Source organism: Hypanus sabinus, chromosome 2 (genome assembly GCF_030144855.1).
Source record: "Hypanus sabinus isolate sHypSab1 chromosome 2, sHypSab1.hap1, whole genome shotgun sequence".
Lineage (NCBI taxonomy): Eukaryota > Metazoa > Chordata > Chondrichthyes > Myliobatiformes > Dasyatidae > Hypanus > Hypanus sabinus.
In genome coordinates, this window is record NC_082707.1 from 127,387,034 (window position 1) to 127,410,964 (window position 23,931).

The following is a 23,931-nucleotide window of genomic DNA, read 5'->3' on the forward strand; positions in this document are numbered from 1 at the left end:
TAGCTGTATCAATGGAAAGAGCAGACAGAGACACAATTGAGTTACAGTCAGGAATGAAAGTCAACAAACTATCAATGTCTGAAAATATACCATTGTGGCAGGAGTACACATGCACCAGTTTAAAGCTGACCACTTCCAAAAATGCAGCAAAGTAAGACATATACAAGGAGCATGCCGGACAGACAAAAATATGTGAACTGCACAGAGCAGAGAAAAAGATAAAAAATTAGCTTGCATTTTCAAGAAGAGCATTAATCTGCATAATGTTGATGAAAATTCTGATAATGATGAGAGTGACACAGTACTGAGTAGCCTTGAGATTTAAAATGTGAAAATTAACAACAGGCAACCAAATAGCTTACATTAGAAGTGAACAGCAAATTAACTAAAATGGAATTGGGCACTGGCTCGGCTGTTTTAGTCATTCTTCAAAATAAGTTTGAGCAGCATTTCTGAACTGAAGCCTGTAGATATCAAACTAAGAACTTACACTGGAGAAGAGATAACTCCAGTGGGAATGACATTTGTAGCCATAAATTACAACAACCAACAAGCTACATTGGGCTTGTGTATGGTAAAAACGTGAAGGCTAGCATTGTGGGGACATGACTGTCTGAGACCACTATGACTTGATTGGAGATCCATCCACCATTTGCATGCCATATCTTCTGCAACAGAGTCAACTGAAAGTGAATTAAGAACTGTACTGGATGATGGCACAGCAGTATTCAAGTATAACATTGGAAAACTCAAACACATCAAGGGTAAAAGAGTGTTAAATAAGAGTGCCAAACCCAAGTTTTACAAAACCCATCCTGCTCCTTATACCATCTGTGCAAAGTAACCAGTGAGCTTGATTGCACAGAAACTGAAGGAATATTTTCCAAAGTTGAATGGAGCCTATGGCAACATCAGCGGCGAAAATAGTCAAGAAGAATGGGTCTGTCAAGATCTGCGGTGATTTTAAGGTCACCAACAACCATGTATGAAAGTAGATTAATACCCTGTGCTCAAGATAGAGGATATCTTCACAAAGCTTTCTGGGGGAAAACATTTTAGCAAAGTGGACTTAGATGAAGCCTACCTATTGATGGAGATAAACACACACAAGGGGCTTTATCGCTATAATAGACTGATTTTTGGGATAGCATCTGCACTTGCTTTAAGGCAGAAAGCTATAGACTAGGTGCTACAAGGCCGCCTGGGTACTCAGAGTTATTAGGATGACACTAAGGATGACAATGAACATCTCAAAAATGTCAAACCAGTGTTACAAAAAATTAGACGATTCTAGGCTCAGAGCACAATGCAACAGGTGTGAACTATTTAAACAAAGCATCACTTACTGTAGTCACACCATTGAGGCACAAGAATTACACAAGTATGCTGAGAAAATTCAAGCAGTTGTGGATGCCACAAAGCCAAGGGACACTTCACAGTTGTAGTCCTTCTTAGGATTTGTCATTTACTAAAATAGGTTCTTTCCAAACTTGGCTTCCATGCTCCACCCCTTGAACTCATTTTTACAGATCAGGAAGAAATAGCAACGGACAAAGCAGTGTGAGGTGGTTTTCAAAAGGTAAAGAAACGGTGATGTCAGACACTGTATTCCCACATTATGAACCACAACACATCCATGAAGCTTGCTATGAACTGTTCAGGCTACCAACACGTCCAAAAGAATCATATCCAGAACCATTTCCTGCAGTCCCAGAGTCAACTGCTTATAGCCACCATGGAGGAGGACCCAGAACCTGAGATTATTTCACAGCCTCAAGTCTCTCCTGTCAAGCAGAGTGATCTACCACTCCCACACTCCCCACTGTCAGGAAAGACATTATTCCACAACAGTAAGAAATTTTCAACAGCGATTAAATCTTTAGGCCTGATGGAACAACTTAAAAATTATTATGCTGTGGAGGTCTATATAGTAGTTGCATTTTATATGAAGGTTAGGGTTAGGGTGTATGCAGCATGTATACAAGTTGAGATGCATTCTATGTTGAGTAGGGAGTTCAGAGTTAAACAGGTAGGAGTGTTGTGTATTTAATATTTGAGTAATATTGTACACATATTGTTTGAATAAGCATCCTTTGCTGCTTACATAATGCATTATGGGTTATATGCAAAAGTATGGGAATGTCATATGTCATCACACTATCACATCATATGTGTGTGCCTCGCTTAATGTAAAAATAAAGTAAAATACATTATTCCTGGCTCCGTCTTTTTGCTTTCAAATAACATAAACCGAGTGGTGAATCTCTAGATTTTTCTGCCATGGATGATTGTGAAATCCAGATCATTCATGATATTTAAAGAGGAGGTAGAAAATCTTCAAAAGATCAGGGCATAATGAGCTTCGGGGAACCAATGCAGGAGAGGCAATGAGACCTGGGAATTATCTCCTCTTCTGAGCAGCTGCAAGCATATCGAATGGCAGGCCAGGCCTGATGGGTCAAATTGCTCCGCTATTCCTATTTTCTGGTGTCTTGCCATTTCTAAATGGTGTGAATGTGCATATCTCAGATAAAAAATGTCAGCACACCATTAGGCCTAAGAAGTCGGAATAGGTGAAGGCTTTAATGCCACTTAAGCCTGCTAAATTATTTGATAAGTTCGCAGCTGATCCTATTATCTCAAATCCATTATCTTTCGAATCTTCATATCCCTTGATGCTCTTGGCATTGAGCAGCCTTTAGATCTCAGTCTAGAACAACCTTGGGGCAGTTCACATAATGCTACAACACTGCAACGTGACCCTGGTTCAATTGCATCAGTATTTGTAAGGGGTGTGTGCATTCTTCCCGTGACTACTTGGGTGTCTCCCGGGTGCTCTGGTTTACTCCCACATTCCAAAGACTGGTTAGTAGGTTAATTGGTTACGTGGATGTCATTCAATGGTGCAGGTTTGACGGGTTGGAAGGGCACGTACTATGCTGTATTTCTGAATAAACTTATAAATGAATACTTACATGCTTCCAATACATGCATATATGCATATATACAGAACTCGCATATATGCATACATACAGTATGTATGTATGTACATAATACATACTCAGTGACTGAGCATTCACCGTCCTTTGGAGTAGAGTATTCCACACAAAGTAAGGAGGAAGAGGGGGGAGGGGGGTCTTGGGACTCTTAGCTCATCAGTTATTACCCTGCTTAAGTCTGTAGGTTTATAATATCCAGCCAGAGGAAAGAACTTTTGAGCATCCACACTCTCCATAAGAATCTCGTATGCTGCATTGAGATCATCTCTCCTTCTTATAAGATAGTCTGCAAGGAGTCATCAGATACTTTCAAGTTAGCTTATTTCTTCTGTCTGCTGCTGCAATTACACCTGTTTCTCATGTTCTCCATTGGTGTCTGTGAAGTTGACAGAAAGTGGGATGACAAGCAGTAACAGTCTTCTTTCCACCTCCTCCGCCTAGAACTCATGAGCAATCCCAGAAGACCTGTTCCTATATTTTCCCTTGGTTGTTCATACTTTCCGGGCCACAATTGCTTGTAGAAACTAGTTTAGCCACAGTGAACATTCTTTTTATCAGAGATGCATTCTAGATTTAAGTCGTGCAAGTAATGCTGCTGCATGTGTTCAGTAAATGTAGTTTGCTGCAAACAGAAAGTATTGTAAGGACAGGAAGCATTGGAAGAGCACACAGTTGACTCAGGCCTCAAGCTGTAGGATCTCTTGCTTTCAGCACTAGAAGTGAGGCATTCGAACCATTGCATTCTACCGGGAGGGGCAGCGTTGCCCATTCGTGGCCACTGAAGATTTAAAATGGACTGAGGGGCCTGGGCTATATCTGCATATATTTGTCTAGTTGTGTTTTTACTGATGTTCTATATGTGCTTGTATATGCGAAGACTGGGCCTCAAAGCCAGGGATTCATCTAGCAGGAGTCGAACATCAGGGCCAGTGGATAGATGATACTGGTGGACTGGGGGGGCCTGGATTCTATATATTCATATTCTGCATCATTGTATTTTTCACTGGTATATGTGGGTTTGTTGACATGTATGCATCAAGCCAAGGCATCATGTGGGTAACCGCACTACCTGCCCCCTTGTGGAAGTGTTCTTCCAAGCCAACATCTGTGCATCAGGAAGCTGTCAGCATGGAATGTCCTGCAGACGCTGCAGGACAGGGACTCTAGGGCTATGGTGGGTTTGATCCCTGAGTAAATTGTCCAGAAGGTCTCATTACCAGAACTCATCAACCTCACTTGGCTGGCAGTGACAAATGAAACAGCCCATAACTGCATATAACAACATCCAGACAACATCGGGCTTGGTCTGATAAGTATCAAAGTACATACACATCACTGTATACAACCCTGAGATTCATTTTCTTGCTGGAACACTCAATAAATCCATAATAGAATCAATAAAAGACCACACCAACCAGTTCAACCTGAGTGCAAATACAAAAAGAGATCTTATCTTGATCTTATTGAATGGTGGAGCAAGTGTGATGGGCCAGATGGCCTACTCCTGCTCCTATTTCTAAATGCTCAGGAGCTTGATGGTTGAGAGATAAAAACTGTTCTCGAACCTAAGACTCCTGTACCTTGCTCCTGATGGCAGCAGTGAAAGGGAGCATGACCTAGGTGGTAGGTGTCCCTGATGATGGATGCTGCTTTCCTGTGGAAACACTGCATGCTTGACAACCGTGACAATGTCAGGTAATATTGTGGCAGGAAATGATCATCTCAAAGAAGAGAGTCATAACACCTTCATTCAAAATTCAATGGCATTTTATGAAGTTTTTTTTCTATCTTCTAATTGCTCAATCCTGGTACAAAACTGCTAACAGAAAAGTCCTTGCTGTCTGAGTTAATTGAATAAGTATCTGGGTGAGTCACAGATACATGAAAGCTTCACTCTCTGTGTCCATCATATGCTGAGCCAGCCAAGCTAAATGAGTTGTAGTAGAACGAATGCTGCTTTTGGGCTAGAAAACAAAGAAACAACCAGTGCTTCTGATCCCTGTCTTTATGCAACAACCTGTGCTAAATTGTCCGCTGGTGACCTTTCATTGAGCTTGTGGCTGTCCTTGATGCTTTCTGTTTTCAACAGTTGCTAAATGTGGAAGGTGCCCTTTCATTGTCATTCTCACATTACTGCCTTGTGAAAGAAGAATGTGATCTAGATCTTGTTGATTTCAAATGACTGATGGCTTATATGTCCATGAAAGTACAGCTTTCCTTTGCCTAACCATTCCTCACATCATTCCATTATAATTCATATTATACTTCCCTATTTTCACTTTCATTTGAAGCTTAATAACAAATGGATACTGATCCAATCATTTTGATCAATTATGAAATAACCAACTACTCAATATCAAAATGCTGGAGATTTTATCTTCAAAAATATGTAGAAGTATGACAGGTTTAAGTTTTCATTATTCTTAGTCTTGAATTGTATGTGTCTAGACTTTATCCACTTGATAAAGAGGATAATTTCTATTCAGGTCTGCACTGCTGTGATCTAACAAATATTTTGAACCAAAGTTCTGTCTATGTTCACAAGCCAACTCTAATCATCCTTGCTGGCTGGTGTGCTCAGAGGATAATGGATAATAATGAGTCAAATACCTTTCACCAAAAAATTTATTCACCCCAGTAATACCATTAATGTATTACTTGCTGTTCCTCATTTCCCACTAGAAGTAGCCTGAAAAAAATCTGCTATATACAATCTACTTAGACCAAGTTCCACAAAGTTTGTTCCCTGGTGGTGTGATTCTTGAGGCTCCTGTATCTTCTTCCTGATGGCAGCAACAATTTTCTCATTTGCAGACCCCATTCAGTTCGGATTGCAAACAACATCTCCTCCACAATCAGCATCAGCCAAAGTGCACCACAAGCCCCCTGTTCTACTTGCTTTACACTTGTGACTGTGTGGCTAAGCACAGCTCCAATACCATATTCAAGTTTGTTGATGACACCACTGTCATAGGCTGAATCTAAAATGGTGATGAATCTGCATATAGGAGGGAGATTGAAAATCTAGCTGTACCACAACAACAACCTTTTAGCAAGACCCAAGGAGCTGATTATAGACTTGAGGAGGAGAAAACCAGAAGTCCATGAGCCAGTCCTCGTCAGAGGGTTCGGAGGTGGAAAGGGTCAGCAACTTTAAATTTCTCGGTGTTATCATTTCAGAGGACCTGTTCTGGGCCCAGCATGTTAGTACAATTACAAAGAAAGCACAAAAGTGCCTCTACTTCCTTAGGAGTTTGTGAAGATTCAGTATGATATCTAAAACTTAAACTATCTTTCATAGATATGTAGTTGTGAGTATATTGACTGGCTGCATCACAGCCTGGTATGGAAACAGCAATGCTCTTGAATGAAAATCCTACAAAAAGTAATGTATACAGCCCAGTCCATCATACGTAGAGACCTCCCCGCCATTGAGCACATCTACACAGATAATTATTGCAGGAAAGCAATGTCCATCAGCAGGGACCCCCACCACCCAGATCAAGCTGTCGTCTTGCTGCTGCCATCAGGATGAAGGTAGAGGAGCCTCAGGATTCACACCACCAGGTTCAGGAACAGTTATTACCCCTCAACTATCAGGCTCTTGGACCAAAGGGGATAACTTCACTCAACTTCTTACCCTATAGCTGAAATGTTCCCAAGGACTTCTCTTATGTTTTTGATATTTATTGCTTATTTGTTATTATTATTATCTAATTTTTCTCTGCTCAAGCTGGTGAAACCTAAGGCACAGGCATAGCCAAGCACACTCATTTCTCAATTAGTAGGAATTTTCAGATTATTCCAGTGGTGTTCAGTATTGTGGCTTTCTGGAGATTTGTGTTGCCCTATTGTTTAATGCCATTGTGCACTGACTTTGGGGTGATGTTTGTTGCAAATATTATTATCTGGATAATGTATATCCTGTTCATGTTCCAAAGTCTCTCAATTCCCTCTTTCAATTCAGCGTATTTCTGGTGTTTTTTCACTTCCTGATTTCTGTAAGCTATGTGTATTTGGAATGGCTATATCCTCCTTGTTTATCCTGTCATATTATATCTGGATGATTATTATGGATTGCCCTATCTGCAATAATTAATCAGTCATAATATAACTTGTGGAACTCTAAAATTGGATCAGGCTTGCATTTATAGGAAGGTATGATTTATTTTCTGAGCTTGTCTTTTAAAGCAAGATTTTGGCGACTGATGTTTGCCACTTGATTGGATCTCTGTAAGTAATCAGATTGTGTTGAACTGCTACAGGATCCTGTAATGTGTTGGATTGTTTCTGGTTTTCCTTGACATCTTCTACATTTTTCATCATGAATTTTCTGGTCTTTTATTATGCATTTTTGATCATTTTTTGTGTTAACCATCTGGTCCTGTATTGTCACAAGGAAGCCTTCTGCTTCTGGGAAGAGGTCACCAACTCTGAGCCAGCCATTCGACACTTCCTTGTCAACATCTAGTTTGCTCAGGTCTTGGAGATGTCTTCCAGGGAGGATCATGCTCTTCCATTAGTTAACTTTTTCTGCAATCATGATAATTGCTTCATTTTTTCTGAATTGTGCTCTTAATTAAGTGTGGTGGTGTAGACTTCTTACCAAAATTGCATATGCTCCTGTGGAATGCTGAATCCTGTTTTTGTTGATGAAACTATGTCCTCTGAAGTTTCATCTGACTGCTGTGTAGATTTTTAATGCCTATTATTTCTCTTCCCACTTCTGTGCTAGGTAGTGTTAATCTAAGCACATTCCAGTGTACATAATGCTTTCTGAAATTATGATTTATTATTTCTTCTTCCTGTCTGAAATTGTACAGTTTCAACGATGGGGCGGAATATTTTTTCTCTGCTTCTTTAGGACACGCTGATGGATGAGTGGATTCAAAAGATCAGGAACAGCGCAGGTAGGTGGTCACTCTGTGTGATGTCCTAAGGTTTTCGTAATCCGGTGTTCCTTGAAATCTCCCTCTACACAAAGCACCAGTCCCCAGCCCTAAATCAATATCTGGTGACACTTGTGTGTAATGTTGCATCACATTAAAAGTACCATCTGTACAGTTGTTTAGTGGACCATTATAGATTACGTGAGAGCAAAGCAAGAGATGCAAAACTCAACAGCAACTTGTAGTTAGAGACTCTGAAACCTTCCCAAAGTATTTCACATGGATGAAAATCCCTGACACCAAAGGCAATAGGAGAAGGTGACAGTTGGTGGCTAAAAAAAGATAGAAATAGAAAATAATTCTTTTGAAGAGCAGGAAATATAGCCAGGAGTTTAGGCCTCTCAAAGATGTTGGTAAATAGTTTGCCTCCAGAGTTGGAGACAGAGAGATTGAGAAAGGGGAGAGCAGTGTCAGAAATAGACTGAATGAATTTAAGGGCAGTCTGGAAGTTGGAGGCAAAGTTGATGAAAATGATGAGCTCCACATGCGTGCATGAAGCAGCACCAATACAGTTGTCACTGTAATGCAGAAAGAGTTGGGGAGCATTTCCAGGGAAGGCTTGGAACTTAGACAATTCATAGACTGTTCAGCCTATGTTTTATCTTTTATGAACCTACCGATTCTCACAGGAATCATGACCGTATCACTTCCCGCCCTATCTCCTGTAAAAGTGCTATTCCCTTTTCTCAGTTTCTTCATCTCTGCCACATCTGTTCCCAGGATGAAGCTTTCCTTTCCAGGACAACAGAGACATTCTCTTCCTTTAAAGAATGGAGTTTCCCTTCCTTCACCACTGGTGCTGCTCTCACCAACATCTCCTCCATCTCCCGGACATCCACACTCAACCGGACATCTTCCCACTACCATAACGGGGATGGATTTTCCCTTACCCTTACCGACCACCCCATGATCCTTCGATTCTAACACATCATCCTCCACAACCTCTGCCATCTTCAGTGGGATCCTACCACCAAATACATCTTTATTTTCCCCCTCACTCTCTGCTTTTGTATCAGAATGCTACCTTGTTGATTCTGTTATATATTCATCCCTCCCTACTAATCTCCCTCCTGGCACAAATCCCTGCAAGTGAGAGAAATGCTACATCTGCTGTAGGCAACATCCCATATGCTTTCCAACCACACTATCTATCTATATTGCCACTTTGAATGACCTATGGATTTGTACTGCAAGGATTCTTTATTCCTGAATACCCTGAGTCCTTGCATCCATAATGCCTATTCTCACTTCAATACTAAAATTCATTTCCTCTCCCTTATCGGGATTAAGCTCCATTTGCCATTTTTTAGCCAATTTCACCAATGTATTCCTATCTCTGCATACTAAGAGCACCTTGCACACCATCGACACCTCTGCCAATAATCCGCAAATGAAGCCTCGCATTTTGTTTTCATATATTACAAACCGCCAAGTTCCAACCACTGAATCTTCTGGGACACATACTCATGGGGTTCCACAGAAGTGGAAGGAACTTCAGTTTGCCTCTAATTTGTTACTGAATTTTACAGATGCACCTTGGAAAGAATCCTATCAGGAAGTATTGCAGCTGGGTACAGTAACTGTTTTACCCAAGACCATAACAAATTGCTGAGAGCTGTGGTTACAGCCCAGTCCATCACACAGACTAAGCCTTCTCTCCACCCTCAATTCCTGCTGCTTCAGGAAAGCAGCCAACTGATCAAGTGCCACCTCCACCCTGGCTATGTTCTATTCTCTCCTCACCTGTCAGCAGAAGATATAAAAGTCTGAGAGCATGAATTCTTCAGACTTTAGGACAGCTTCTATCTTACCGTTTTCAGACTCTTGAACAGATCTCTCACCGGCCAAAAGATAAATGGATAGCCTAATCTACCTCATCATGGCCCGGCACTTTATGTGTGGACCTGCAGTGCACTTTCTGTGCCACTACAGCACCATATTCTACATCTTGTTTTCAGAATCAGATTTAATATTACTAGCTTATGTTGTGAAACTTGTTATCTTTACAGCAGTAGTACAATGAAATACGTGATAAATAAATATAGAGAACAAAAACTGAATTACATTAAGTATATATACGTGTCTGTGTGTGTGTGTGTGTGTGTGTGTGTATATATTTATATATATATCTCTATTAAATGGTTAAGTTAAAATAAGTAGTTGTACAGGACAGAAATAAAAAAGTTGTGAGATAGTGTTCATGGGTTCACTGTCCATTTAGAAATTGGATGGCAGAGGGAAAGAAGCTGTTCCTCAGTCGCTGAGTGTGTGCCTTCAGGTTTCTGTACCTCCTTCCTGAAGGCATGTCCTGGATGGTGGAGATCCTTAGTGACGGACACCACCTTCCTCAGGCACCGCTCCTTGAAGATGTACAGGATACTATGAAGACTAGTACTCACGATAGAGCTGACTAATTTTACAAGTTTCTGCAACTTACTTCAATCTTGTGCTGTAGCACACCCCCTCCCCTCACCGAGATGGTGATGTAGCCTGTCAGAATGCTCTCCATGGTACATTTGTAGAAGTTTTCAAGTGTTTCAGTTGACAAACTAAATCTTCTCAAACTCCTAATGAAATATAGCCACTGCCCTGCCTTTTTTATAGCTACATCAATATGTTGCATCCAGGTTAGGTCCTCAGAGATATTGACAACCAGGAACTTGAAACTGCTCACTCTCTCCACTTCGGATCCCTCTAAAAGAATTGGTTTGTGTTCCGTCATTTTACCCTTCCTGAGTTCACAATCATCTCTTTGGTCTTGCTGATTTTGTATTGTTTTTTTTTCTGTTATCTAGATGTACTTACTGTGTGCATGGCATGATAAATTCAGATTATGTACAAAACAAAAGCTTTTAGTGTAAGTCTGTACATGTAACAATAATAAACTATTACATGGCAACACGAGTGAATCTGCAGATGCTGGAAATAAATAAAAAACACAAAATGCTGGCAGAACTCAGCAGGCCAGACAGCATCTATGGGAGGAGGTAATAACGACGTTTCGGGCCAAAACCCTTATTACCTCCTCCCATAGATGCTGTCTGGCCTGCTGAGTTCTGCCAGCATTTTGTGTTTTTTTTTTATAAACTATTACACTGTTATTTTTAGATATCTGATTGCAAAAACAATCCTCTGCTATTACCCTCCTGTTGCTGAGCTACTTTTGGATCCAATTTACCATCTTGTTCAGGATCCCATTGCCCTAACATTTTGAACAAGTCTCCCTTGTCAAAGGCCTTACCAAAGTCCAAGTAAATCACATTTACTGCTCTGGCCTTATCAACCCATTTTGTTATTCTCTTAAAAAGAACTATATCAAATTGTTCAGACAGGATCTGCCCTTGTCAAATAAATACTGGCTGTCTCTGACTAATCTGTACAAGCAATTGTTTATCTTCTCACTCAGAAGTTTCTTCAGTAATTTCCTCACAGGTGTTGCTAGGGACTTGGGCCTATGGTTACGTGGCTTTTCCTGGCTGCCCTTCTTGAAAAACATTTGTTGTCCTCCAGTAATGTGGTAACTCACATGTGTCCAGAAAAAAAGGGTTTCAAAATCACAGCCAGAGCACTGGCATTCTCTTCCATTGCAGCTGGGATAAATTCCATTCAGCATTGGGGATTTATCCACATTAAACCTACATAAGCCAACTGTAGAGGAACATACAGTATCTGCTCTGTAGTGATGGTTGAGGTAGAATGGTAAGGGAAGTACTTATAGAGGTGACAACTACATTCCTCCAAAAACTGTCAGAAGATTGTGCTATAGCACCGGCTCCTAGGGAAAGTGTTATGCTTGTTAGACACCTCAAGCTAAATACTGAAAGATATTCATCATTGGGGACCCATAATTCAATTGAAGGGACTGTTGCTCTAGCCAACTTGAAGATCTGAGGCCTATTAAGAGGCTGCTCCTGAATTTATGGTCTGCACCAGTCTTAAATTGCATGCATGTGACTGAATTTCATAACAGTGACATAAATCATTCATTATAAGCTAATTAACATGGCTATATTTTGCATTTGAGCAATAGAGACATTGAAGGTCACTTTACAATTCTGCATTGCATATTTAGGACAAACTTATCAGCAAACATTTTTAAAACACGTGCAATAGAATATCTAGGTCTTTGAATCTCTAAGTTATCAAAGAGACTGTTTATATTGTGGATTACATCTCATCTTCACAGAAAATGCAGTTTATTATTTAGGTGAACTATGGTATTGTAATGGATGGTTGCTATAGAAATACATTTATAATCATAGGGAAATTATACAAAGCTCAATGAAATTTATTGATGTATGGCAATACTCCAGCTGTTGTTTTATGTACAGCATATAGTTCTGCATAACTTAGTTGGTTACAGATTGATTCATAAAGCACATCAGCACTGAACAGAGGCTATTTACTGAAGTAAAGATGATGAATGCATTTATTTTAGGGTCTCTACTGAATAGATCAAACATTGCTTATCTCATGGGATTCCTGGAATTTTATTGGTGAAGGTGACTGGGATATAGGGTTACAACTATGATTTACATTGGTTGAATAAGTCAAATCTGTTTAGGACTTTAGGATTTGTAATGACATTTTGTGAATTGTTAATAAGCAATTCTATCCATTTCAATACAAAACCAATGAACCTCGTTAATTTCTTTCTCACAATAAGCAACCAGGTAATCTACATGTCCAATTCCAGATATTGGAAACAAATAATTTATTCTAATCTGCATTATGGGAAAATATTACCAGGCAAACAGAGGAAATCATTAAAGGGTGTTCTCAAATTCCCTTAGAAATGTGTAACATGTAAATGGCTAACATGAGGGGACATAGTTTTAAGGTGCTTGGAAATAGGTACAGAGGGGATGTCAGGGTTAAGTTTTTCACAGAGAGTGGTGGGTGCTTGGAATGCACTGCTGGAGACAGTGGTAGAGGCGGATACAATAGGGTCTTTTAAGAGACTATTAGATAGGTACATGGAGCTTAGAAAAATAGAGGACTATGCAGTAGGGAAATTCAAGGCAGTTTCTAGAGTAGGTTACATGGTGACACAACATTGTGGGCCGATGGGCCTGTAATGTGCTGTAGATTTCTATGTTCTATCCCTGCTAACTCATGAGAATCCCTGACTCCTGGCTCATGACCTCTGGGAGTGGGGAAGGAGCATTCAGGATGTCATTGAGAAACTCAAGCCCATTTTTTTGGGCACCTAGCATAAAAAACAGATGGAGCACACTACTTCCCAAACTATCCACCTACCTCCCTGTCAGGCATCCCTGGCCCAACTGTGTGACTGTCTGATATTCAGTATCGGCCTGATCAGCCACCTCATAACTGAAGTTACCCCAGCCTTGATGGACTGTCTAAGACATTGGTGACTTACATACAACATCTATCAGCATTTGTTTACAAGGTTCAGAATTATGGAATCTGCTTACATGGAATCGGTCACAATTTGCAGCATTTTTATACAGTTAACATTAACATTAGTCTTTAATAGCTTGATCGTTCTACATCTTGCAGAGATGTAAAGGAGCACAATGGACATGGGACTTTGTCAGTGTAAACTCTTACATGAGCGCAGACAAAGCCACACAAAATATCACCATTACACAGTGCTTGCTCACAAACGGGGGAGCCCTCCTAGGTGTTGAGATCATTATTTATTCCCCAATCAATCGATTACCTGGTTATTATCATAGTGCTATTTGTAGAAACTTAGTGCGTATCAATCAGTTGACTCAATTCTTACATTATGACAGTGACCATGTCTCCAATAAAATTGGGTGTAAAGCTGTTTAGGCCATCCAGGGGTTGTGAGAAGTGTTTAAATAAATGATAAGTTTTTTACTTCAGTGGAGCTTGGATACTGGTAGGGTGTGGCACAGTAACCAAAAGCAGATGAAGATAATGACTTAACTTTCTGTTTGCTTAACCATCTTGTTAAGATCCATTAATTTTTGGTTCCAATTAGCTATGATTCATCAGTTCAAATTATTTCTTTATTGGCCAAGCTTACATGCAGTTGTATCTAAACACTATTACAAAAGACAAAACAAGAGTCTATCAAATCTACACAATACATAACTTACAGTGAATGCCTGATGCTAGTTCCAGGACTTCCAACAAGATAAATGGAGAAGTTTCTATTCCTCTTTACATTTCAAATGTAATTACATCTTACAAGTTTTACCCTTTGACCTGTGGCTCATTAATTTTTCTATTAGTTCTTGGAACAGATTATATGATACAATTCCTCAAATGCCAATTGCATCCATCTCCTTGATCTTTCTGCAAATCTCATTTAGTTTGCTATTTGTGAATTTAATACATGTTGTTCTCAGAAGTACTCATCTTTGGTCATTCCCGGAACAGCCAGGTTTTACTAACACAGCCCTTGTCTGGCTCTCCACTCATCTAAGTACTACTATTTACTTTTTCTCCATTGGTCCCTCTTTCATAGCCACTGACCCACTAAACCCAATTGGCACAGGCCACTGATCACCATAGTTAGGAACTTGTATTCCTACCTCCTAACGTAGCTTTAACCTTTCTCTCAGTTTGTGTTCAGTGTCATGATCCACTTGAATCTGTGTATCTCCTTGACTGCTGGCTTTGTCTTGACCACAGTTTATTAATTCAACAGTCCTCGATCCAATCAGTGTAGTTTCTGTTGCATTAAATGGCCCTGCAGCAAGCACTTTTCAGGACATAACTCAGTTTCAATTCTCATTCCTATTCAAAATTTGCAAAATTCAGGTGGTGACTATTTTGATTTGGTTTAAAAAGCTGGTTTCATGCCTTCAAGAAATCATACGAATCCTGGTGCGGGGCCCCAGCCTGAAACATCAACTGTTCATTCATTTCCATTGATGCTGAGTTTCTCCAGCATTTTATGTGTTTTGCTCTGCATTTCCAGCATCTGCGGAAGTCATCTTCGACATTTGCAGTTTTTAATTCAAGTTCAGTTCCACCATGGAGTTGCTATCCTTACCTTTCTCATTTCAGCTGCCATCACATATACCTACCCACTTCCTGTGATAACTTGATATTTCCCACAACTGCTTTTGGTTGGATCTGATCCGAATTGGGATTAATATTTGACAATGCAACAAGTAGGAAGTTGTGGCCCTGCCTAGGGATCAGTCCATATAGTGAGAACAATGGAAATTCCATTACTGGCTTCATGCTGTTTGATAACCTGTTTTGTTATCCTGCCTCACATCTCAATCTCTGTAAAGAGTTTATATGAAACATTTTCAACTAAATGCAGACATACAAAATGTCATTTCTCCAAGGAAGGGAAGTACAGCCTGCAAGCTGAGGTTACATCCTCCTTGATTGATGGAGAATTCCCTCAGTATCCAGAAGCAGAATCAGGTTTAATATCACTGACATATGTCATGAAAGTTGTTGCTTTGCAGCAGCAGTACATGGTAATACATAATAATAAAAAACTGTGAATTACAATAAGAAGGCATTGCTCCTTGATGTCCTGGATGCTACAGAGGGTAGTGCCCATGATGGAACAGACTGAGTTTATAACTTTCTGCAGCTTAATTTCGATCCTGGACAGTGCCCCCCCCCCCCTCCACAACCATATCAGATGGTGAAGCAACCAGGTACATGTGTAGAAATTTACGAGTGTCTTTGGTGACATACCAAAGCTCCTCAAAGTCCTAATGAAATATAGTCACTGCCCTGCCTTATTTGTAATTGCATGGGCCCAGGATTGATCCTCAGAGATGCTGACACTCAAGAACTTGAAATTGCTCATTCTTTCCACTTTTGATCCCTCTATGAGGACCAGTGTGTTTACCCTCATTTTACCTAGTATAAAGTCCACAATCAATTCTTTGGTCTCACTGATGTTGATTGCAAGGTTGTTGCTGTGACACCACTCAACCAGCTGATCTATCTCACTCCTGTATGCCTTTGCATCACCATCCGAAATTCGGTCAACAATAGTTGTGTCATCAGCAAATTTATAGATGGTATTTGATCTGTGCTTAGCCACAGGGTCATGACTGTAGAGAGAGTAGAGCAGTGGGCTAAGCATGGATCCTTGAGGTGCCCCAGTGTTGATTGTCAGTGAAGTGGAAATGTTCTTTCTGATCTGCACAGACTGTGATCTGCTGAGAAAGTCAAGGATCCAGTTGTAGAGGCCCAGATTTTGGATTTCTTTAATCAGACATGTAGGAATGATTATAGAACATAGAATATAGCACAGTGCAGCACAGTACAGGCCCTTCGGCCCACAATGTTGTGCTGACCCTCAAACCCTGCTTCCCATATATCCCCCCACCTTAAATTCCTCCATATACCTGTCTAGTAGTCTCTTAAATTTCACTAGTGTGTCTGCCTCCACCACAGACTCAGGCAGTGCATTCCATGCACCAACCACTGTCTGAGTAAAAAGGCTTCCTCTAATATCCCCCTTGAACTTCCCTCCCCTTACCTTAAAGCCATGTCCTCTTGTATTGAGTAGTGGTGCCCTGGAAAAGAGGCACTGGCTGTCCACTCTGTCTATTCCTCTTAATATCTTGTACACCTCTATCATGTCTCCTCTCATCCTCCTTCTCTCCAAAGAGTAAAGCCCCAGCTCCCTTAATCTCTGATCATAATCCATACTCTCTAAACAAGGCAGCATCCTGGTAAATCTCCTCTGTACCCTTTCCAATGCTTCCACATCCTTCCTATAGTGAGACGACCAGAACTGGACATAGTACTCCAAGTGTGGCATCTATAAAACTCCAAGAGTTTTATAGAGCTGCATCGTTACCCCGCAACTCTTAAACTCTATCCCTCCACTTATGAAAGCTAACACCCCATAAGGTTTCTTAACTACCCTATCTACCTGTGAGGCAACTTTCAGGGATCTGTGGACATGTACCCCCAGATCCCTCTGCCCCTCCATGGTACCAAGTATCCTACCATTTACTTTGTACTCTGCCTTGGAGATTGTCCTTCCAAAGTGCACCACCTCACACTTCTCCAGGTTGAACTCCATCTGCCACTTCTCAGCCCACTCCTGCATCCTATCAATGTCTCTCTGCAATCTTTGACAATCCTCTACACTATCCACAACACCACCAACCTTTGTGTCATCTGCAAGCTTGCCAACCCACCCTTCTACCCCCACACCCAGGTTGTCAATAAAAATCACAAAAAGTAGAGGTCCCAGAACCGATCCTTGTGGGACACCACTAGTCGCAACCCTCCAATCTGAATGTACTCCCTCCACCATGACCCTCTGCCTTCTGCAGGCAAGCCAGTTCTGAATCCACCTGGCCAAACTTCCCTGGATCCCATGCCTTCTGACTTTCTGAATAAGCCTACCACCTGGAACCTTATCAAATCTATGTTCTATGTTCTATATTTGGATTTTCAGAAGGCCTTTGACAAGGTGCCACACATGAGGCTGCTGACCAAATTAAGAGCCAACGGTATTACAAGAAATTTACTAACATGGTTAAAGCATTGCTGATTAGTCAGAGGCAACGAGTGGGCATAAAAGGATCCTTTTCTGGTCGGCTGCCAGTGACAAGTGGTGCTCCACAGGGATCAATGTTGGGACCACTTCTCTTTATGCTGAATATCTGTGGTGAACTACATATACCTGTCAGGACATGCCTCCTGCTGACTGCTCCTGTGGCTCCTCCCACAGACCCCTGTGTAAAGGCGATTGAAGCCTGAGCCCGGCCTCTCAGTCTCCAGGATGTAGTATGGTGGTCAACCACTGCTTGTTCCTTCTTCCAGTCAATAAAAGCCAATATCTCACCTTTACATTTCAGAGAGAGTTATTGATGGTGCATCAATATCAATGATTGTAATGATGGCTTTGTTGGTGGAATTTAGAAGAATGAGGGGAGATCTCACTGAAACCCTTCAAATGTTGAAAGGCCTAGACAGAGTAGATGCGGATAGTATGTTTCCCATGGTAGAGGTGTGTAGGGCAAGAGGGTACAGTTTCAGGGTAGAGGACCGAGAGGTGGAGGAATTTCTTTAGCCAGAGGGTGGTGAATTTGTGGAACTTGTTACCACAGGCAGCTGTGGAGGCCAGGTTGTTAGTTATATTTAGGGCAGAGTTTGATTGATTCTTGATTGAACACGACATCAAAGATTACGGGGAGAAGGCCAGGGAGGGGGAAAAGGGATCAGCCATGATTAAATGACAGAACAGACTGGATGGGCTAAATAGCCTAATTCTGCTCCTATGTCTTATGGTCTAAACACTGAGCTGTAGTCAATAAACAGTAGCCTGATATGCTTTAGAATTGTCCAGATAATCCAAGGCCACATGAAGAGCCAATGAGATTGCAGCCTCTGTAGACCTACTGTGACGACAGGCAAATTGCAGTAGGTCCAGGTCTTTGCTACTAACCATAACCAACCTCTTAAAGTACTTCATCACCATAGATATGAGTGCTTCTAGACAATAGCCTTTAAAGCAGCTCAACCTGCTCTTCTTGAGCCCTGGTATGATTGTTGCTCTTTTAATGCAGGCAGGAACTTCGGACTGCAGCAATGAGAGATTGAAAATATCTTTGAACACACCCGTTAGTTGGTTGGCACAGGTTTTCAGATCCACACCGGGTACCCATTTGAGGCCTGTTGCCTTGTGAGGGTTCACCCTCCTGAAAGACGGCCTGACATCTTCCTCCAAGACAGGGTCACTAGGTGCTGTAGGGATCATCGTACCTGTAGTTACATTCTCACTTTCGCAACATGCATAAAAGGTATTGAGCTCATCTGGGACTGAAGCATCACTGCCATTCTTCCAATTACATAAACAGGCTTCACCACAGTCAGCTTCCTTATGTGGGAACTGATCAAGTACACTGTAGAATCCAGGAAATCGGTGTGTTTTTCACCACAGTTACATAATGGTAATTCAGGCTTTATATCCCCACAGGTTTAATATTATCTTGAAATCCAACTAGCCACTTCAGATTTTCTTCAAAACATGCAATATACTGATATACACTGTATTCAACACTGCAAGAGGCAAGTGGCAATCAGCAATTTTCCAAATCTGTGGTTTCATTAGCAGTCCATTAATGTGCAAGCTTAAATCCTCTACTTATATCACAGCTCGTGGTGTTCCGGGAAGAAAAGAAACCTGCAGCTATGACAGCTCCTGCACTGAATCTAAATGCACAGCATATGAAACAAGATGTCAAAATACCTTAAAGCTGCTGACTGGTATTACTTCATTTTATTCAGCTCTCATTTCTCAGACCTGTTGGACAAGATTGGATAGATTTTTGCATAGTTGGGGAATTAAAGGTCATGGGGAAAGGGCAGGTAAGTGGAGATGAGTCCATGGCCAGATCTGCCATGATCTTATTGAACAGAGGAGCAGGCTTGACGTCCAGTTGGCCTACTCGTGCTCCTATTTCTTAAGTTCTTTTGTTCTGTATAGAATCGGATCTAGGCAATTTGGCTAAAATCCATAAGGAAAATGAATTTATAAAGCTTGGCACTAAAGATAATTTAGATCCCTGAGAAATAAGTAAGTAAAATACTCATTACTTGGAGGAATACATTATGCAGTAGCATTTCTTACTTCGACAATGGTATCACTTCACCCCTAATCACTGTGAAATAGCACCATGTTAATCTCAAACAAGAGAAAATCTGCAGATTCTGGAAATCCAAACAACACACACAAAATGCTGGAGGAGCTCAGCTGGCCAGGCAGCATCTATGGAAAAAAAGCACAGGCAATGTTTTGGGCTGAGACCCTTTGGCAGGACTGAATGAAAGAAAGATGCCGAGTAGATTTAAAAGGTGGGGGAGGAGAGAGAGAAACACAAGGTGATAAGTGGAACCGCAGGGGTGGGGATGTGAACTATAGAGCTGGGAAATTGATTGGTGCAAGAGATCCAGGGCTGGAGAAGGGGGAGTCTGATATGAGAGGACAGAAGGCCATGGAAGAAAGAAAAGGGAGGAGGAACACCAAAGGGAGGCGATGGGTGGGCAAGGAGAGAGGGTGAGAGAGGGAAAAGGGGATGGGGAATGGTGAAGGACGGCATTACTGGTTCCAGAAATTGACATTCATGCGATCAGGTTGGAGGCTACGCAGATGGAAAATAAGGTGTTATTCCTTCAGCCTGAGTGTGGCCTCATTGCGAAGGTAGAGGAGGCCATGGATTGACATATCAGAATGGGAATGAGAAGCGGAATTAAAATGGGTGGCCACTGGGAGATCCTGCTTCATCTGGCAAATGGAATCCCCACTGATCTCCCTCCTGGCACTTACCCTTGCAAGCAGAACAAGGGCTACACCTGCCCCTACACCTCCTTCCTCAATATCATTCACAGCCCCAAACAGTCCTTCCAGGTGATTCGAATTTTCACCTGTGAGTCTGTTGGAGTCATACACTGTGTCCCATGCTCCCGGTGTGGCCTCCTGTATGTCAGTGAGACCTGACGTAGATTGGGAGACTGCTTCGCCAAGCATCTACACTCTGTCCACCAAAAGAAGCGAGATCTCCCAGTAGCCATGCATTTTAATTCCACTTCCAATTCCCATTCCAATATGTCAAATCATGGCGTAATCCACTGTCATGATGAGGCCACACTCAGGTTAGAGGAACAACACCTTATGTTCCATCTGGGTATCCTCCAATCTGATGGCATAAACATCTTCTGTTCTCACCCATCTGCCCCCCCCCCCCCCGCCTCCAGCCCTCTATCTCTTTCACCCAATCAACTTCTCAGATCTTTATTCATCCCCCTCCCCCAGGTTTTACCCAGCACCTTGTGTTTCTCTCTCTTCTTCCCTACCTTTTTAAATCTACTCTGCATCTTTTTTTTCTCCAGTCCTGCCAAAGGGTCTCAGCCCAAAACGTTGACTGTACTTTTTTCCGTAGATGCTGCCTGGCCTGCTGAGTTCCTCCAGCATTTTGCGTGTGTAACCACGTTAATCTTTTGCAAGTTATTGCAACCACTTCCTAAGTAGTTACTATTTAAGAAAGGCAATATCCCTATTTTAAACTCTCATTATTCTCAGAAGTGAAGCTGCCATAAAATATGTAATAATCTGACAAAGCATGCTAACTGATGGGTTTAGGCAAGGATATAATGAATTCAAATGACATGTCATTTATTTTCTGAATGAGCAGCCTATATATTTGCAACCTCATAATAGGAGTCAAGGTGTGAAAGAGTAATTTTTAACTAATGCACAAGAATATGAGTAGGTCATTCAGATGCCTGAACTAATTTCACTGTTAACTTGTGATCATAGATGATCTGCATCCTGGTGTAGTTTAAACATTTGGCCCTGTGACTCTTTAAAGTTTTGCCTTGTAAAACAACTCCTCAGTCTCTGTTTCCATTTTGTCCCTTGGGGAATATATGTAGCTGCATGTTTTCCAGGTTTTCAGAGGAGTTTCAGATTTCCACCACCTTCTGTGTCAAATGATTCTTGATTCTAAATGGCATGACTTTAAGGGTTTTCCCACTGGTGGAAATAGTTTCTCTCCATCTAACTTGGCAATCCTTTGATTATCTTAAGCTCTGCATCGAACGCATTTAACCACATTTAGTCCAGTGAATAAAAACACAGTTTCTGCAATTTGTTTTTGTAGTTTTTACCTTTTCAGATTAGGAGTGATCCTGTTTGTTACCCTTCAGTTTTAAACTGCTGAAGGGCACTGCCCAGAAATTAATAACCAAGTGTAAATAACATAACTTTTAGACCTCTTGAGATAATAAAAAACAACATTCCATCGGTTGTGTAATTGCTTTCCTTTTGTATTCATCCAGTAGCAGTTCTTCATGTCTGTATTTGGCCTCTAAATCTCAGCAATTTCTAGCTTCATGCCATTTAGAAAATGTACTGACTAATCTTTCTTTAAAGTAGCAACTTATTACTTTCCACAATATTCTCCATCCGACACAAGCTCCCCCCACTTACTTAAGTTCTCATGCAAGGTTCAAAGTAAGTTGATGATCAAAGTGCATATATGCCACTATATATCCTGAGGTTTCTTTCCTTGCAGGCATTCACAGTAGAACAAAGAAATGCAGGAAAATCAACAAAAAGCTCCACAAACAAAGCTGACAACCAATGAGCAAAAGAAGACAATCGGTCAAATGCATTTAAAAAAATAATAAATAAATTAATGCTGTGTACTTAATTTATAAGTTTCACTCAGCGACTTTCTGCTCCTATTTATACTGTATATTATTTTGCCTAATTGATTGTTATCAGCAAAGTTGAATATAAGGCTGGCTATTTCTCAATCCAAAGCTCGCGCGTGTGTGTGGGTGCATGTGTGTGCGTGTGGGTGTGTGTGTGTCTTTATTTATTGATCGTTTTATTTATCTTTCTTTCTAGGTATTTATCTATTTATTTTTTTATTTAGAGGTACAGTGCAGAACAGGCCTTGACACCCCCAACAAGCTGCACTGCCCAGCAACCCGCCAGTTTAATGCTAGCCTAATCACAGGGTCATTAACAATCTCCATTTAACCCACTAACCATTACGTCTTTAGAATATAAGAGGTGACTGGAGCACCTGGAAGAAATCCAAGCAATTGTGGGAATGACATACAAACTTCGTACTGAGGACACGGGAATTAAACTCCAACATCGATGCCCTGAACAGTAATAACATCGTACTAACCGCCACACTACAATTTAAATATTTGTACATATTTACATTTATGTGAGGGTTATTTTACTAATGATTGCAATTGTGTTATGCCTATGTTGCTCAATCTCAATATAAATTCTGATTTCTTCATCTCTAAGGCATTAATAACGAGCTGCATAAAATCAGTTGCTGATGATATTAGAGTGATGGACAAGCTTTAATTTATTATCCCATCTGGGAAATCAAACATTGGAACCTGTCCAAAATCACTTACCATTTGTGAAGTGGCCAACTGGCCCATCAAATGTGTCACACACCCAAAATGTTGGAGGAACTCAGCAAGTCAGGCAGCATCAATGGAGGGGAATAAACAGTTGTCGTTTTGGGCTGTGACTCTTCATTAGGAAAGTAAGACTGTAGAAGCGAGCATAAGAAGGTGGAGGGGGTGGGGAGTACAGGCTGGGAGGTGAAAGATGAGACCAAGTGACAGGGAAAGTGAGTGAGTGGAGTAGGGGGGAATAAAATAAGAAGCTGTGAGGTGATAAAGAAAAGAGTTAAAGGATGGAAAAAGAAGAAATCTAATCAGAGAGGATAGTGGACTATAGAAGAAAGGGAAGAAGGAGGAGAACCAGAAAGAGGTGACGGACAAGTGAGGAGAACTGAACGGTGAGAGGACAGCCAGAATGGGGAATTTTTAAAGAGAGAAGGGGAAGGGAAGTATTTACTGGAAGTTAGAAAAATCAGTGTTCATGCCATCAGGTTGGAGGCCACCCAGATGGAGTAAGAGGTGTTGTTCTTCCAGCCTGAGTTTGGCCTTATCATAGCAGTAGAGGAGACCATGGACCGGCATGTCTTCATGGGAATGGTAAGTTAAATTGAAATGTGTAGCCACTGGGAGATCCTGTAATTGGCAGTGGTTAGAGGAAAGATGCTCAATAAAGCAGTCTCTCAATCTGCTTTGGGAATCATTGATGTAGAGAGGCTGCGCTGGGAGCATCACGTACAACCAACCCCGACAGACTCACCTGAAAGGACTGTTTGGGGCCCTGAATGGTGGTGTGGGAGGAGGGGTAGGGTAATTGTAGCACTTGTCCTGCTGACAGGACTACGGGGCCACTGACAATTGTAGTTGGAATGGGAATAGACTGAGTCAGATTGAATGCAGTAGTTCGTAAATAAATAAATAAATAAAACTGCTAATCTAATAAAAATATTTAACGGTGAAACTTAATCAACGTGCATTGATATTGCTTCATGGTCTTGTGAAAAAAATTAAACTTCTCACCCAAGTGAGAGCCATTTATTTTGACCATGTTTTAAACAAAATGTACTGAAGTTTACAGAAGTAAACTGGCATGAAACTGGATGACTTTG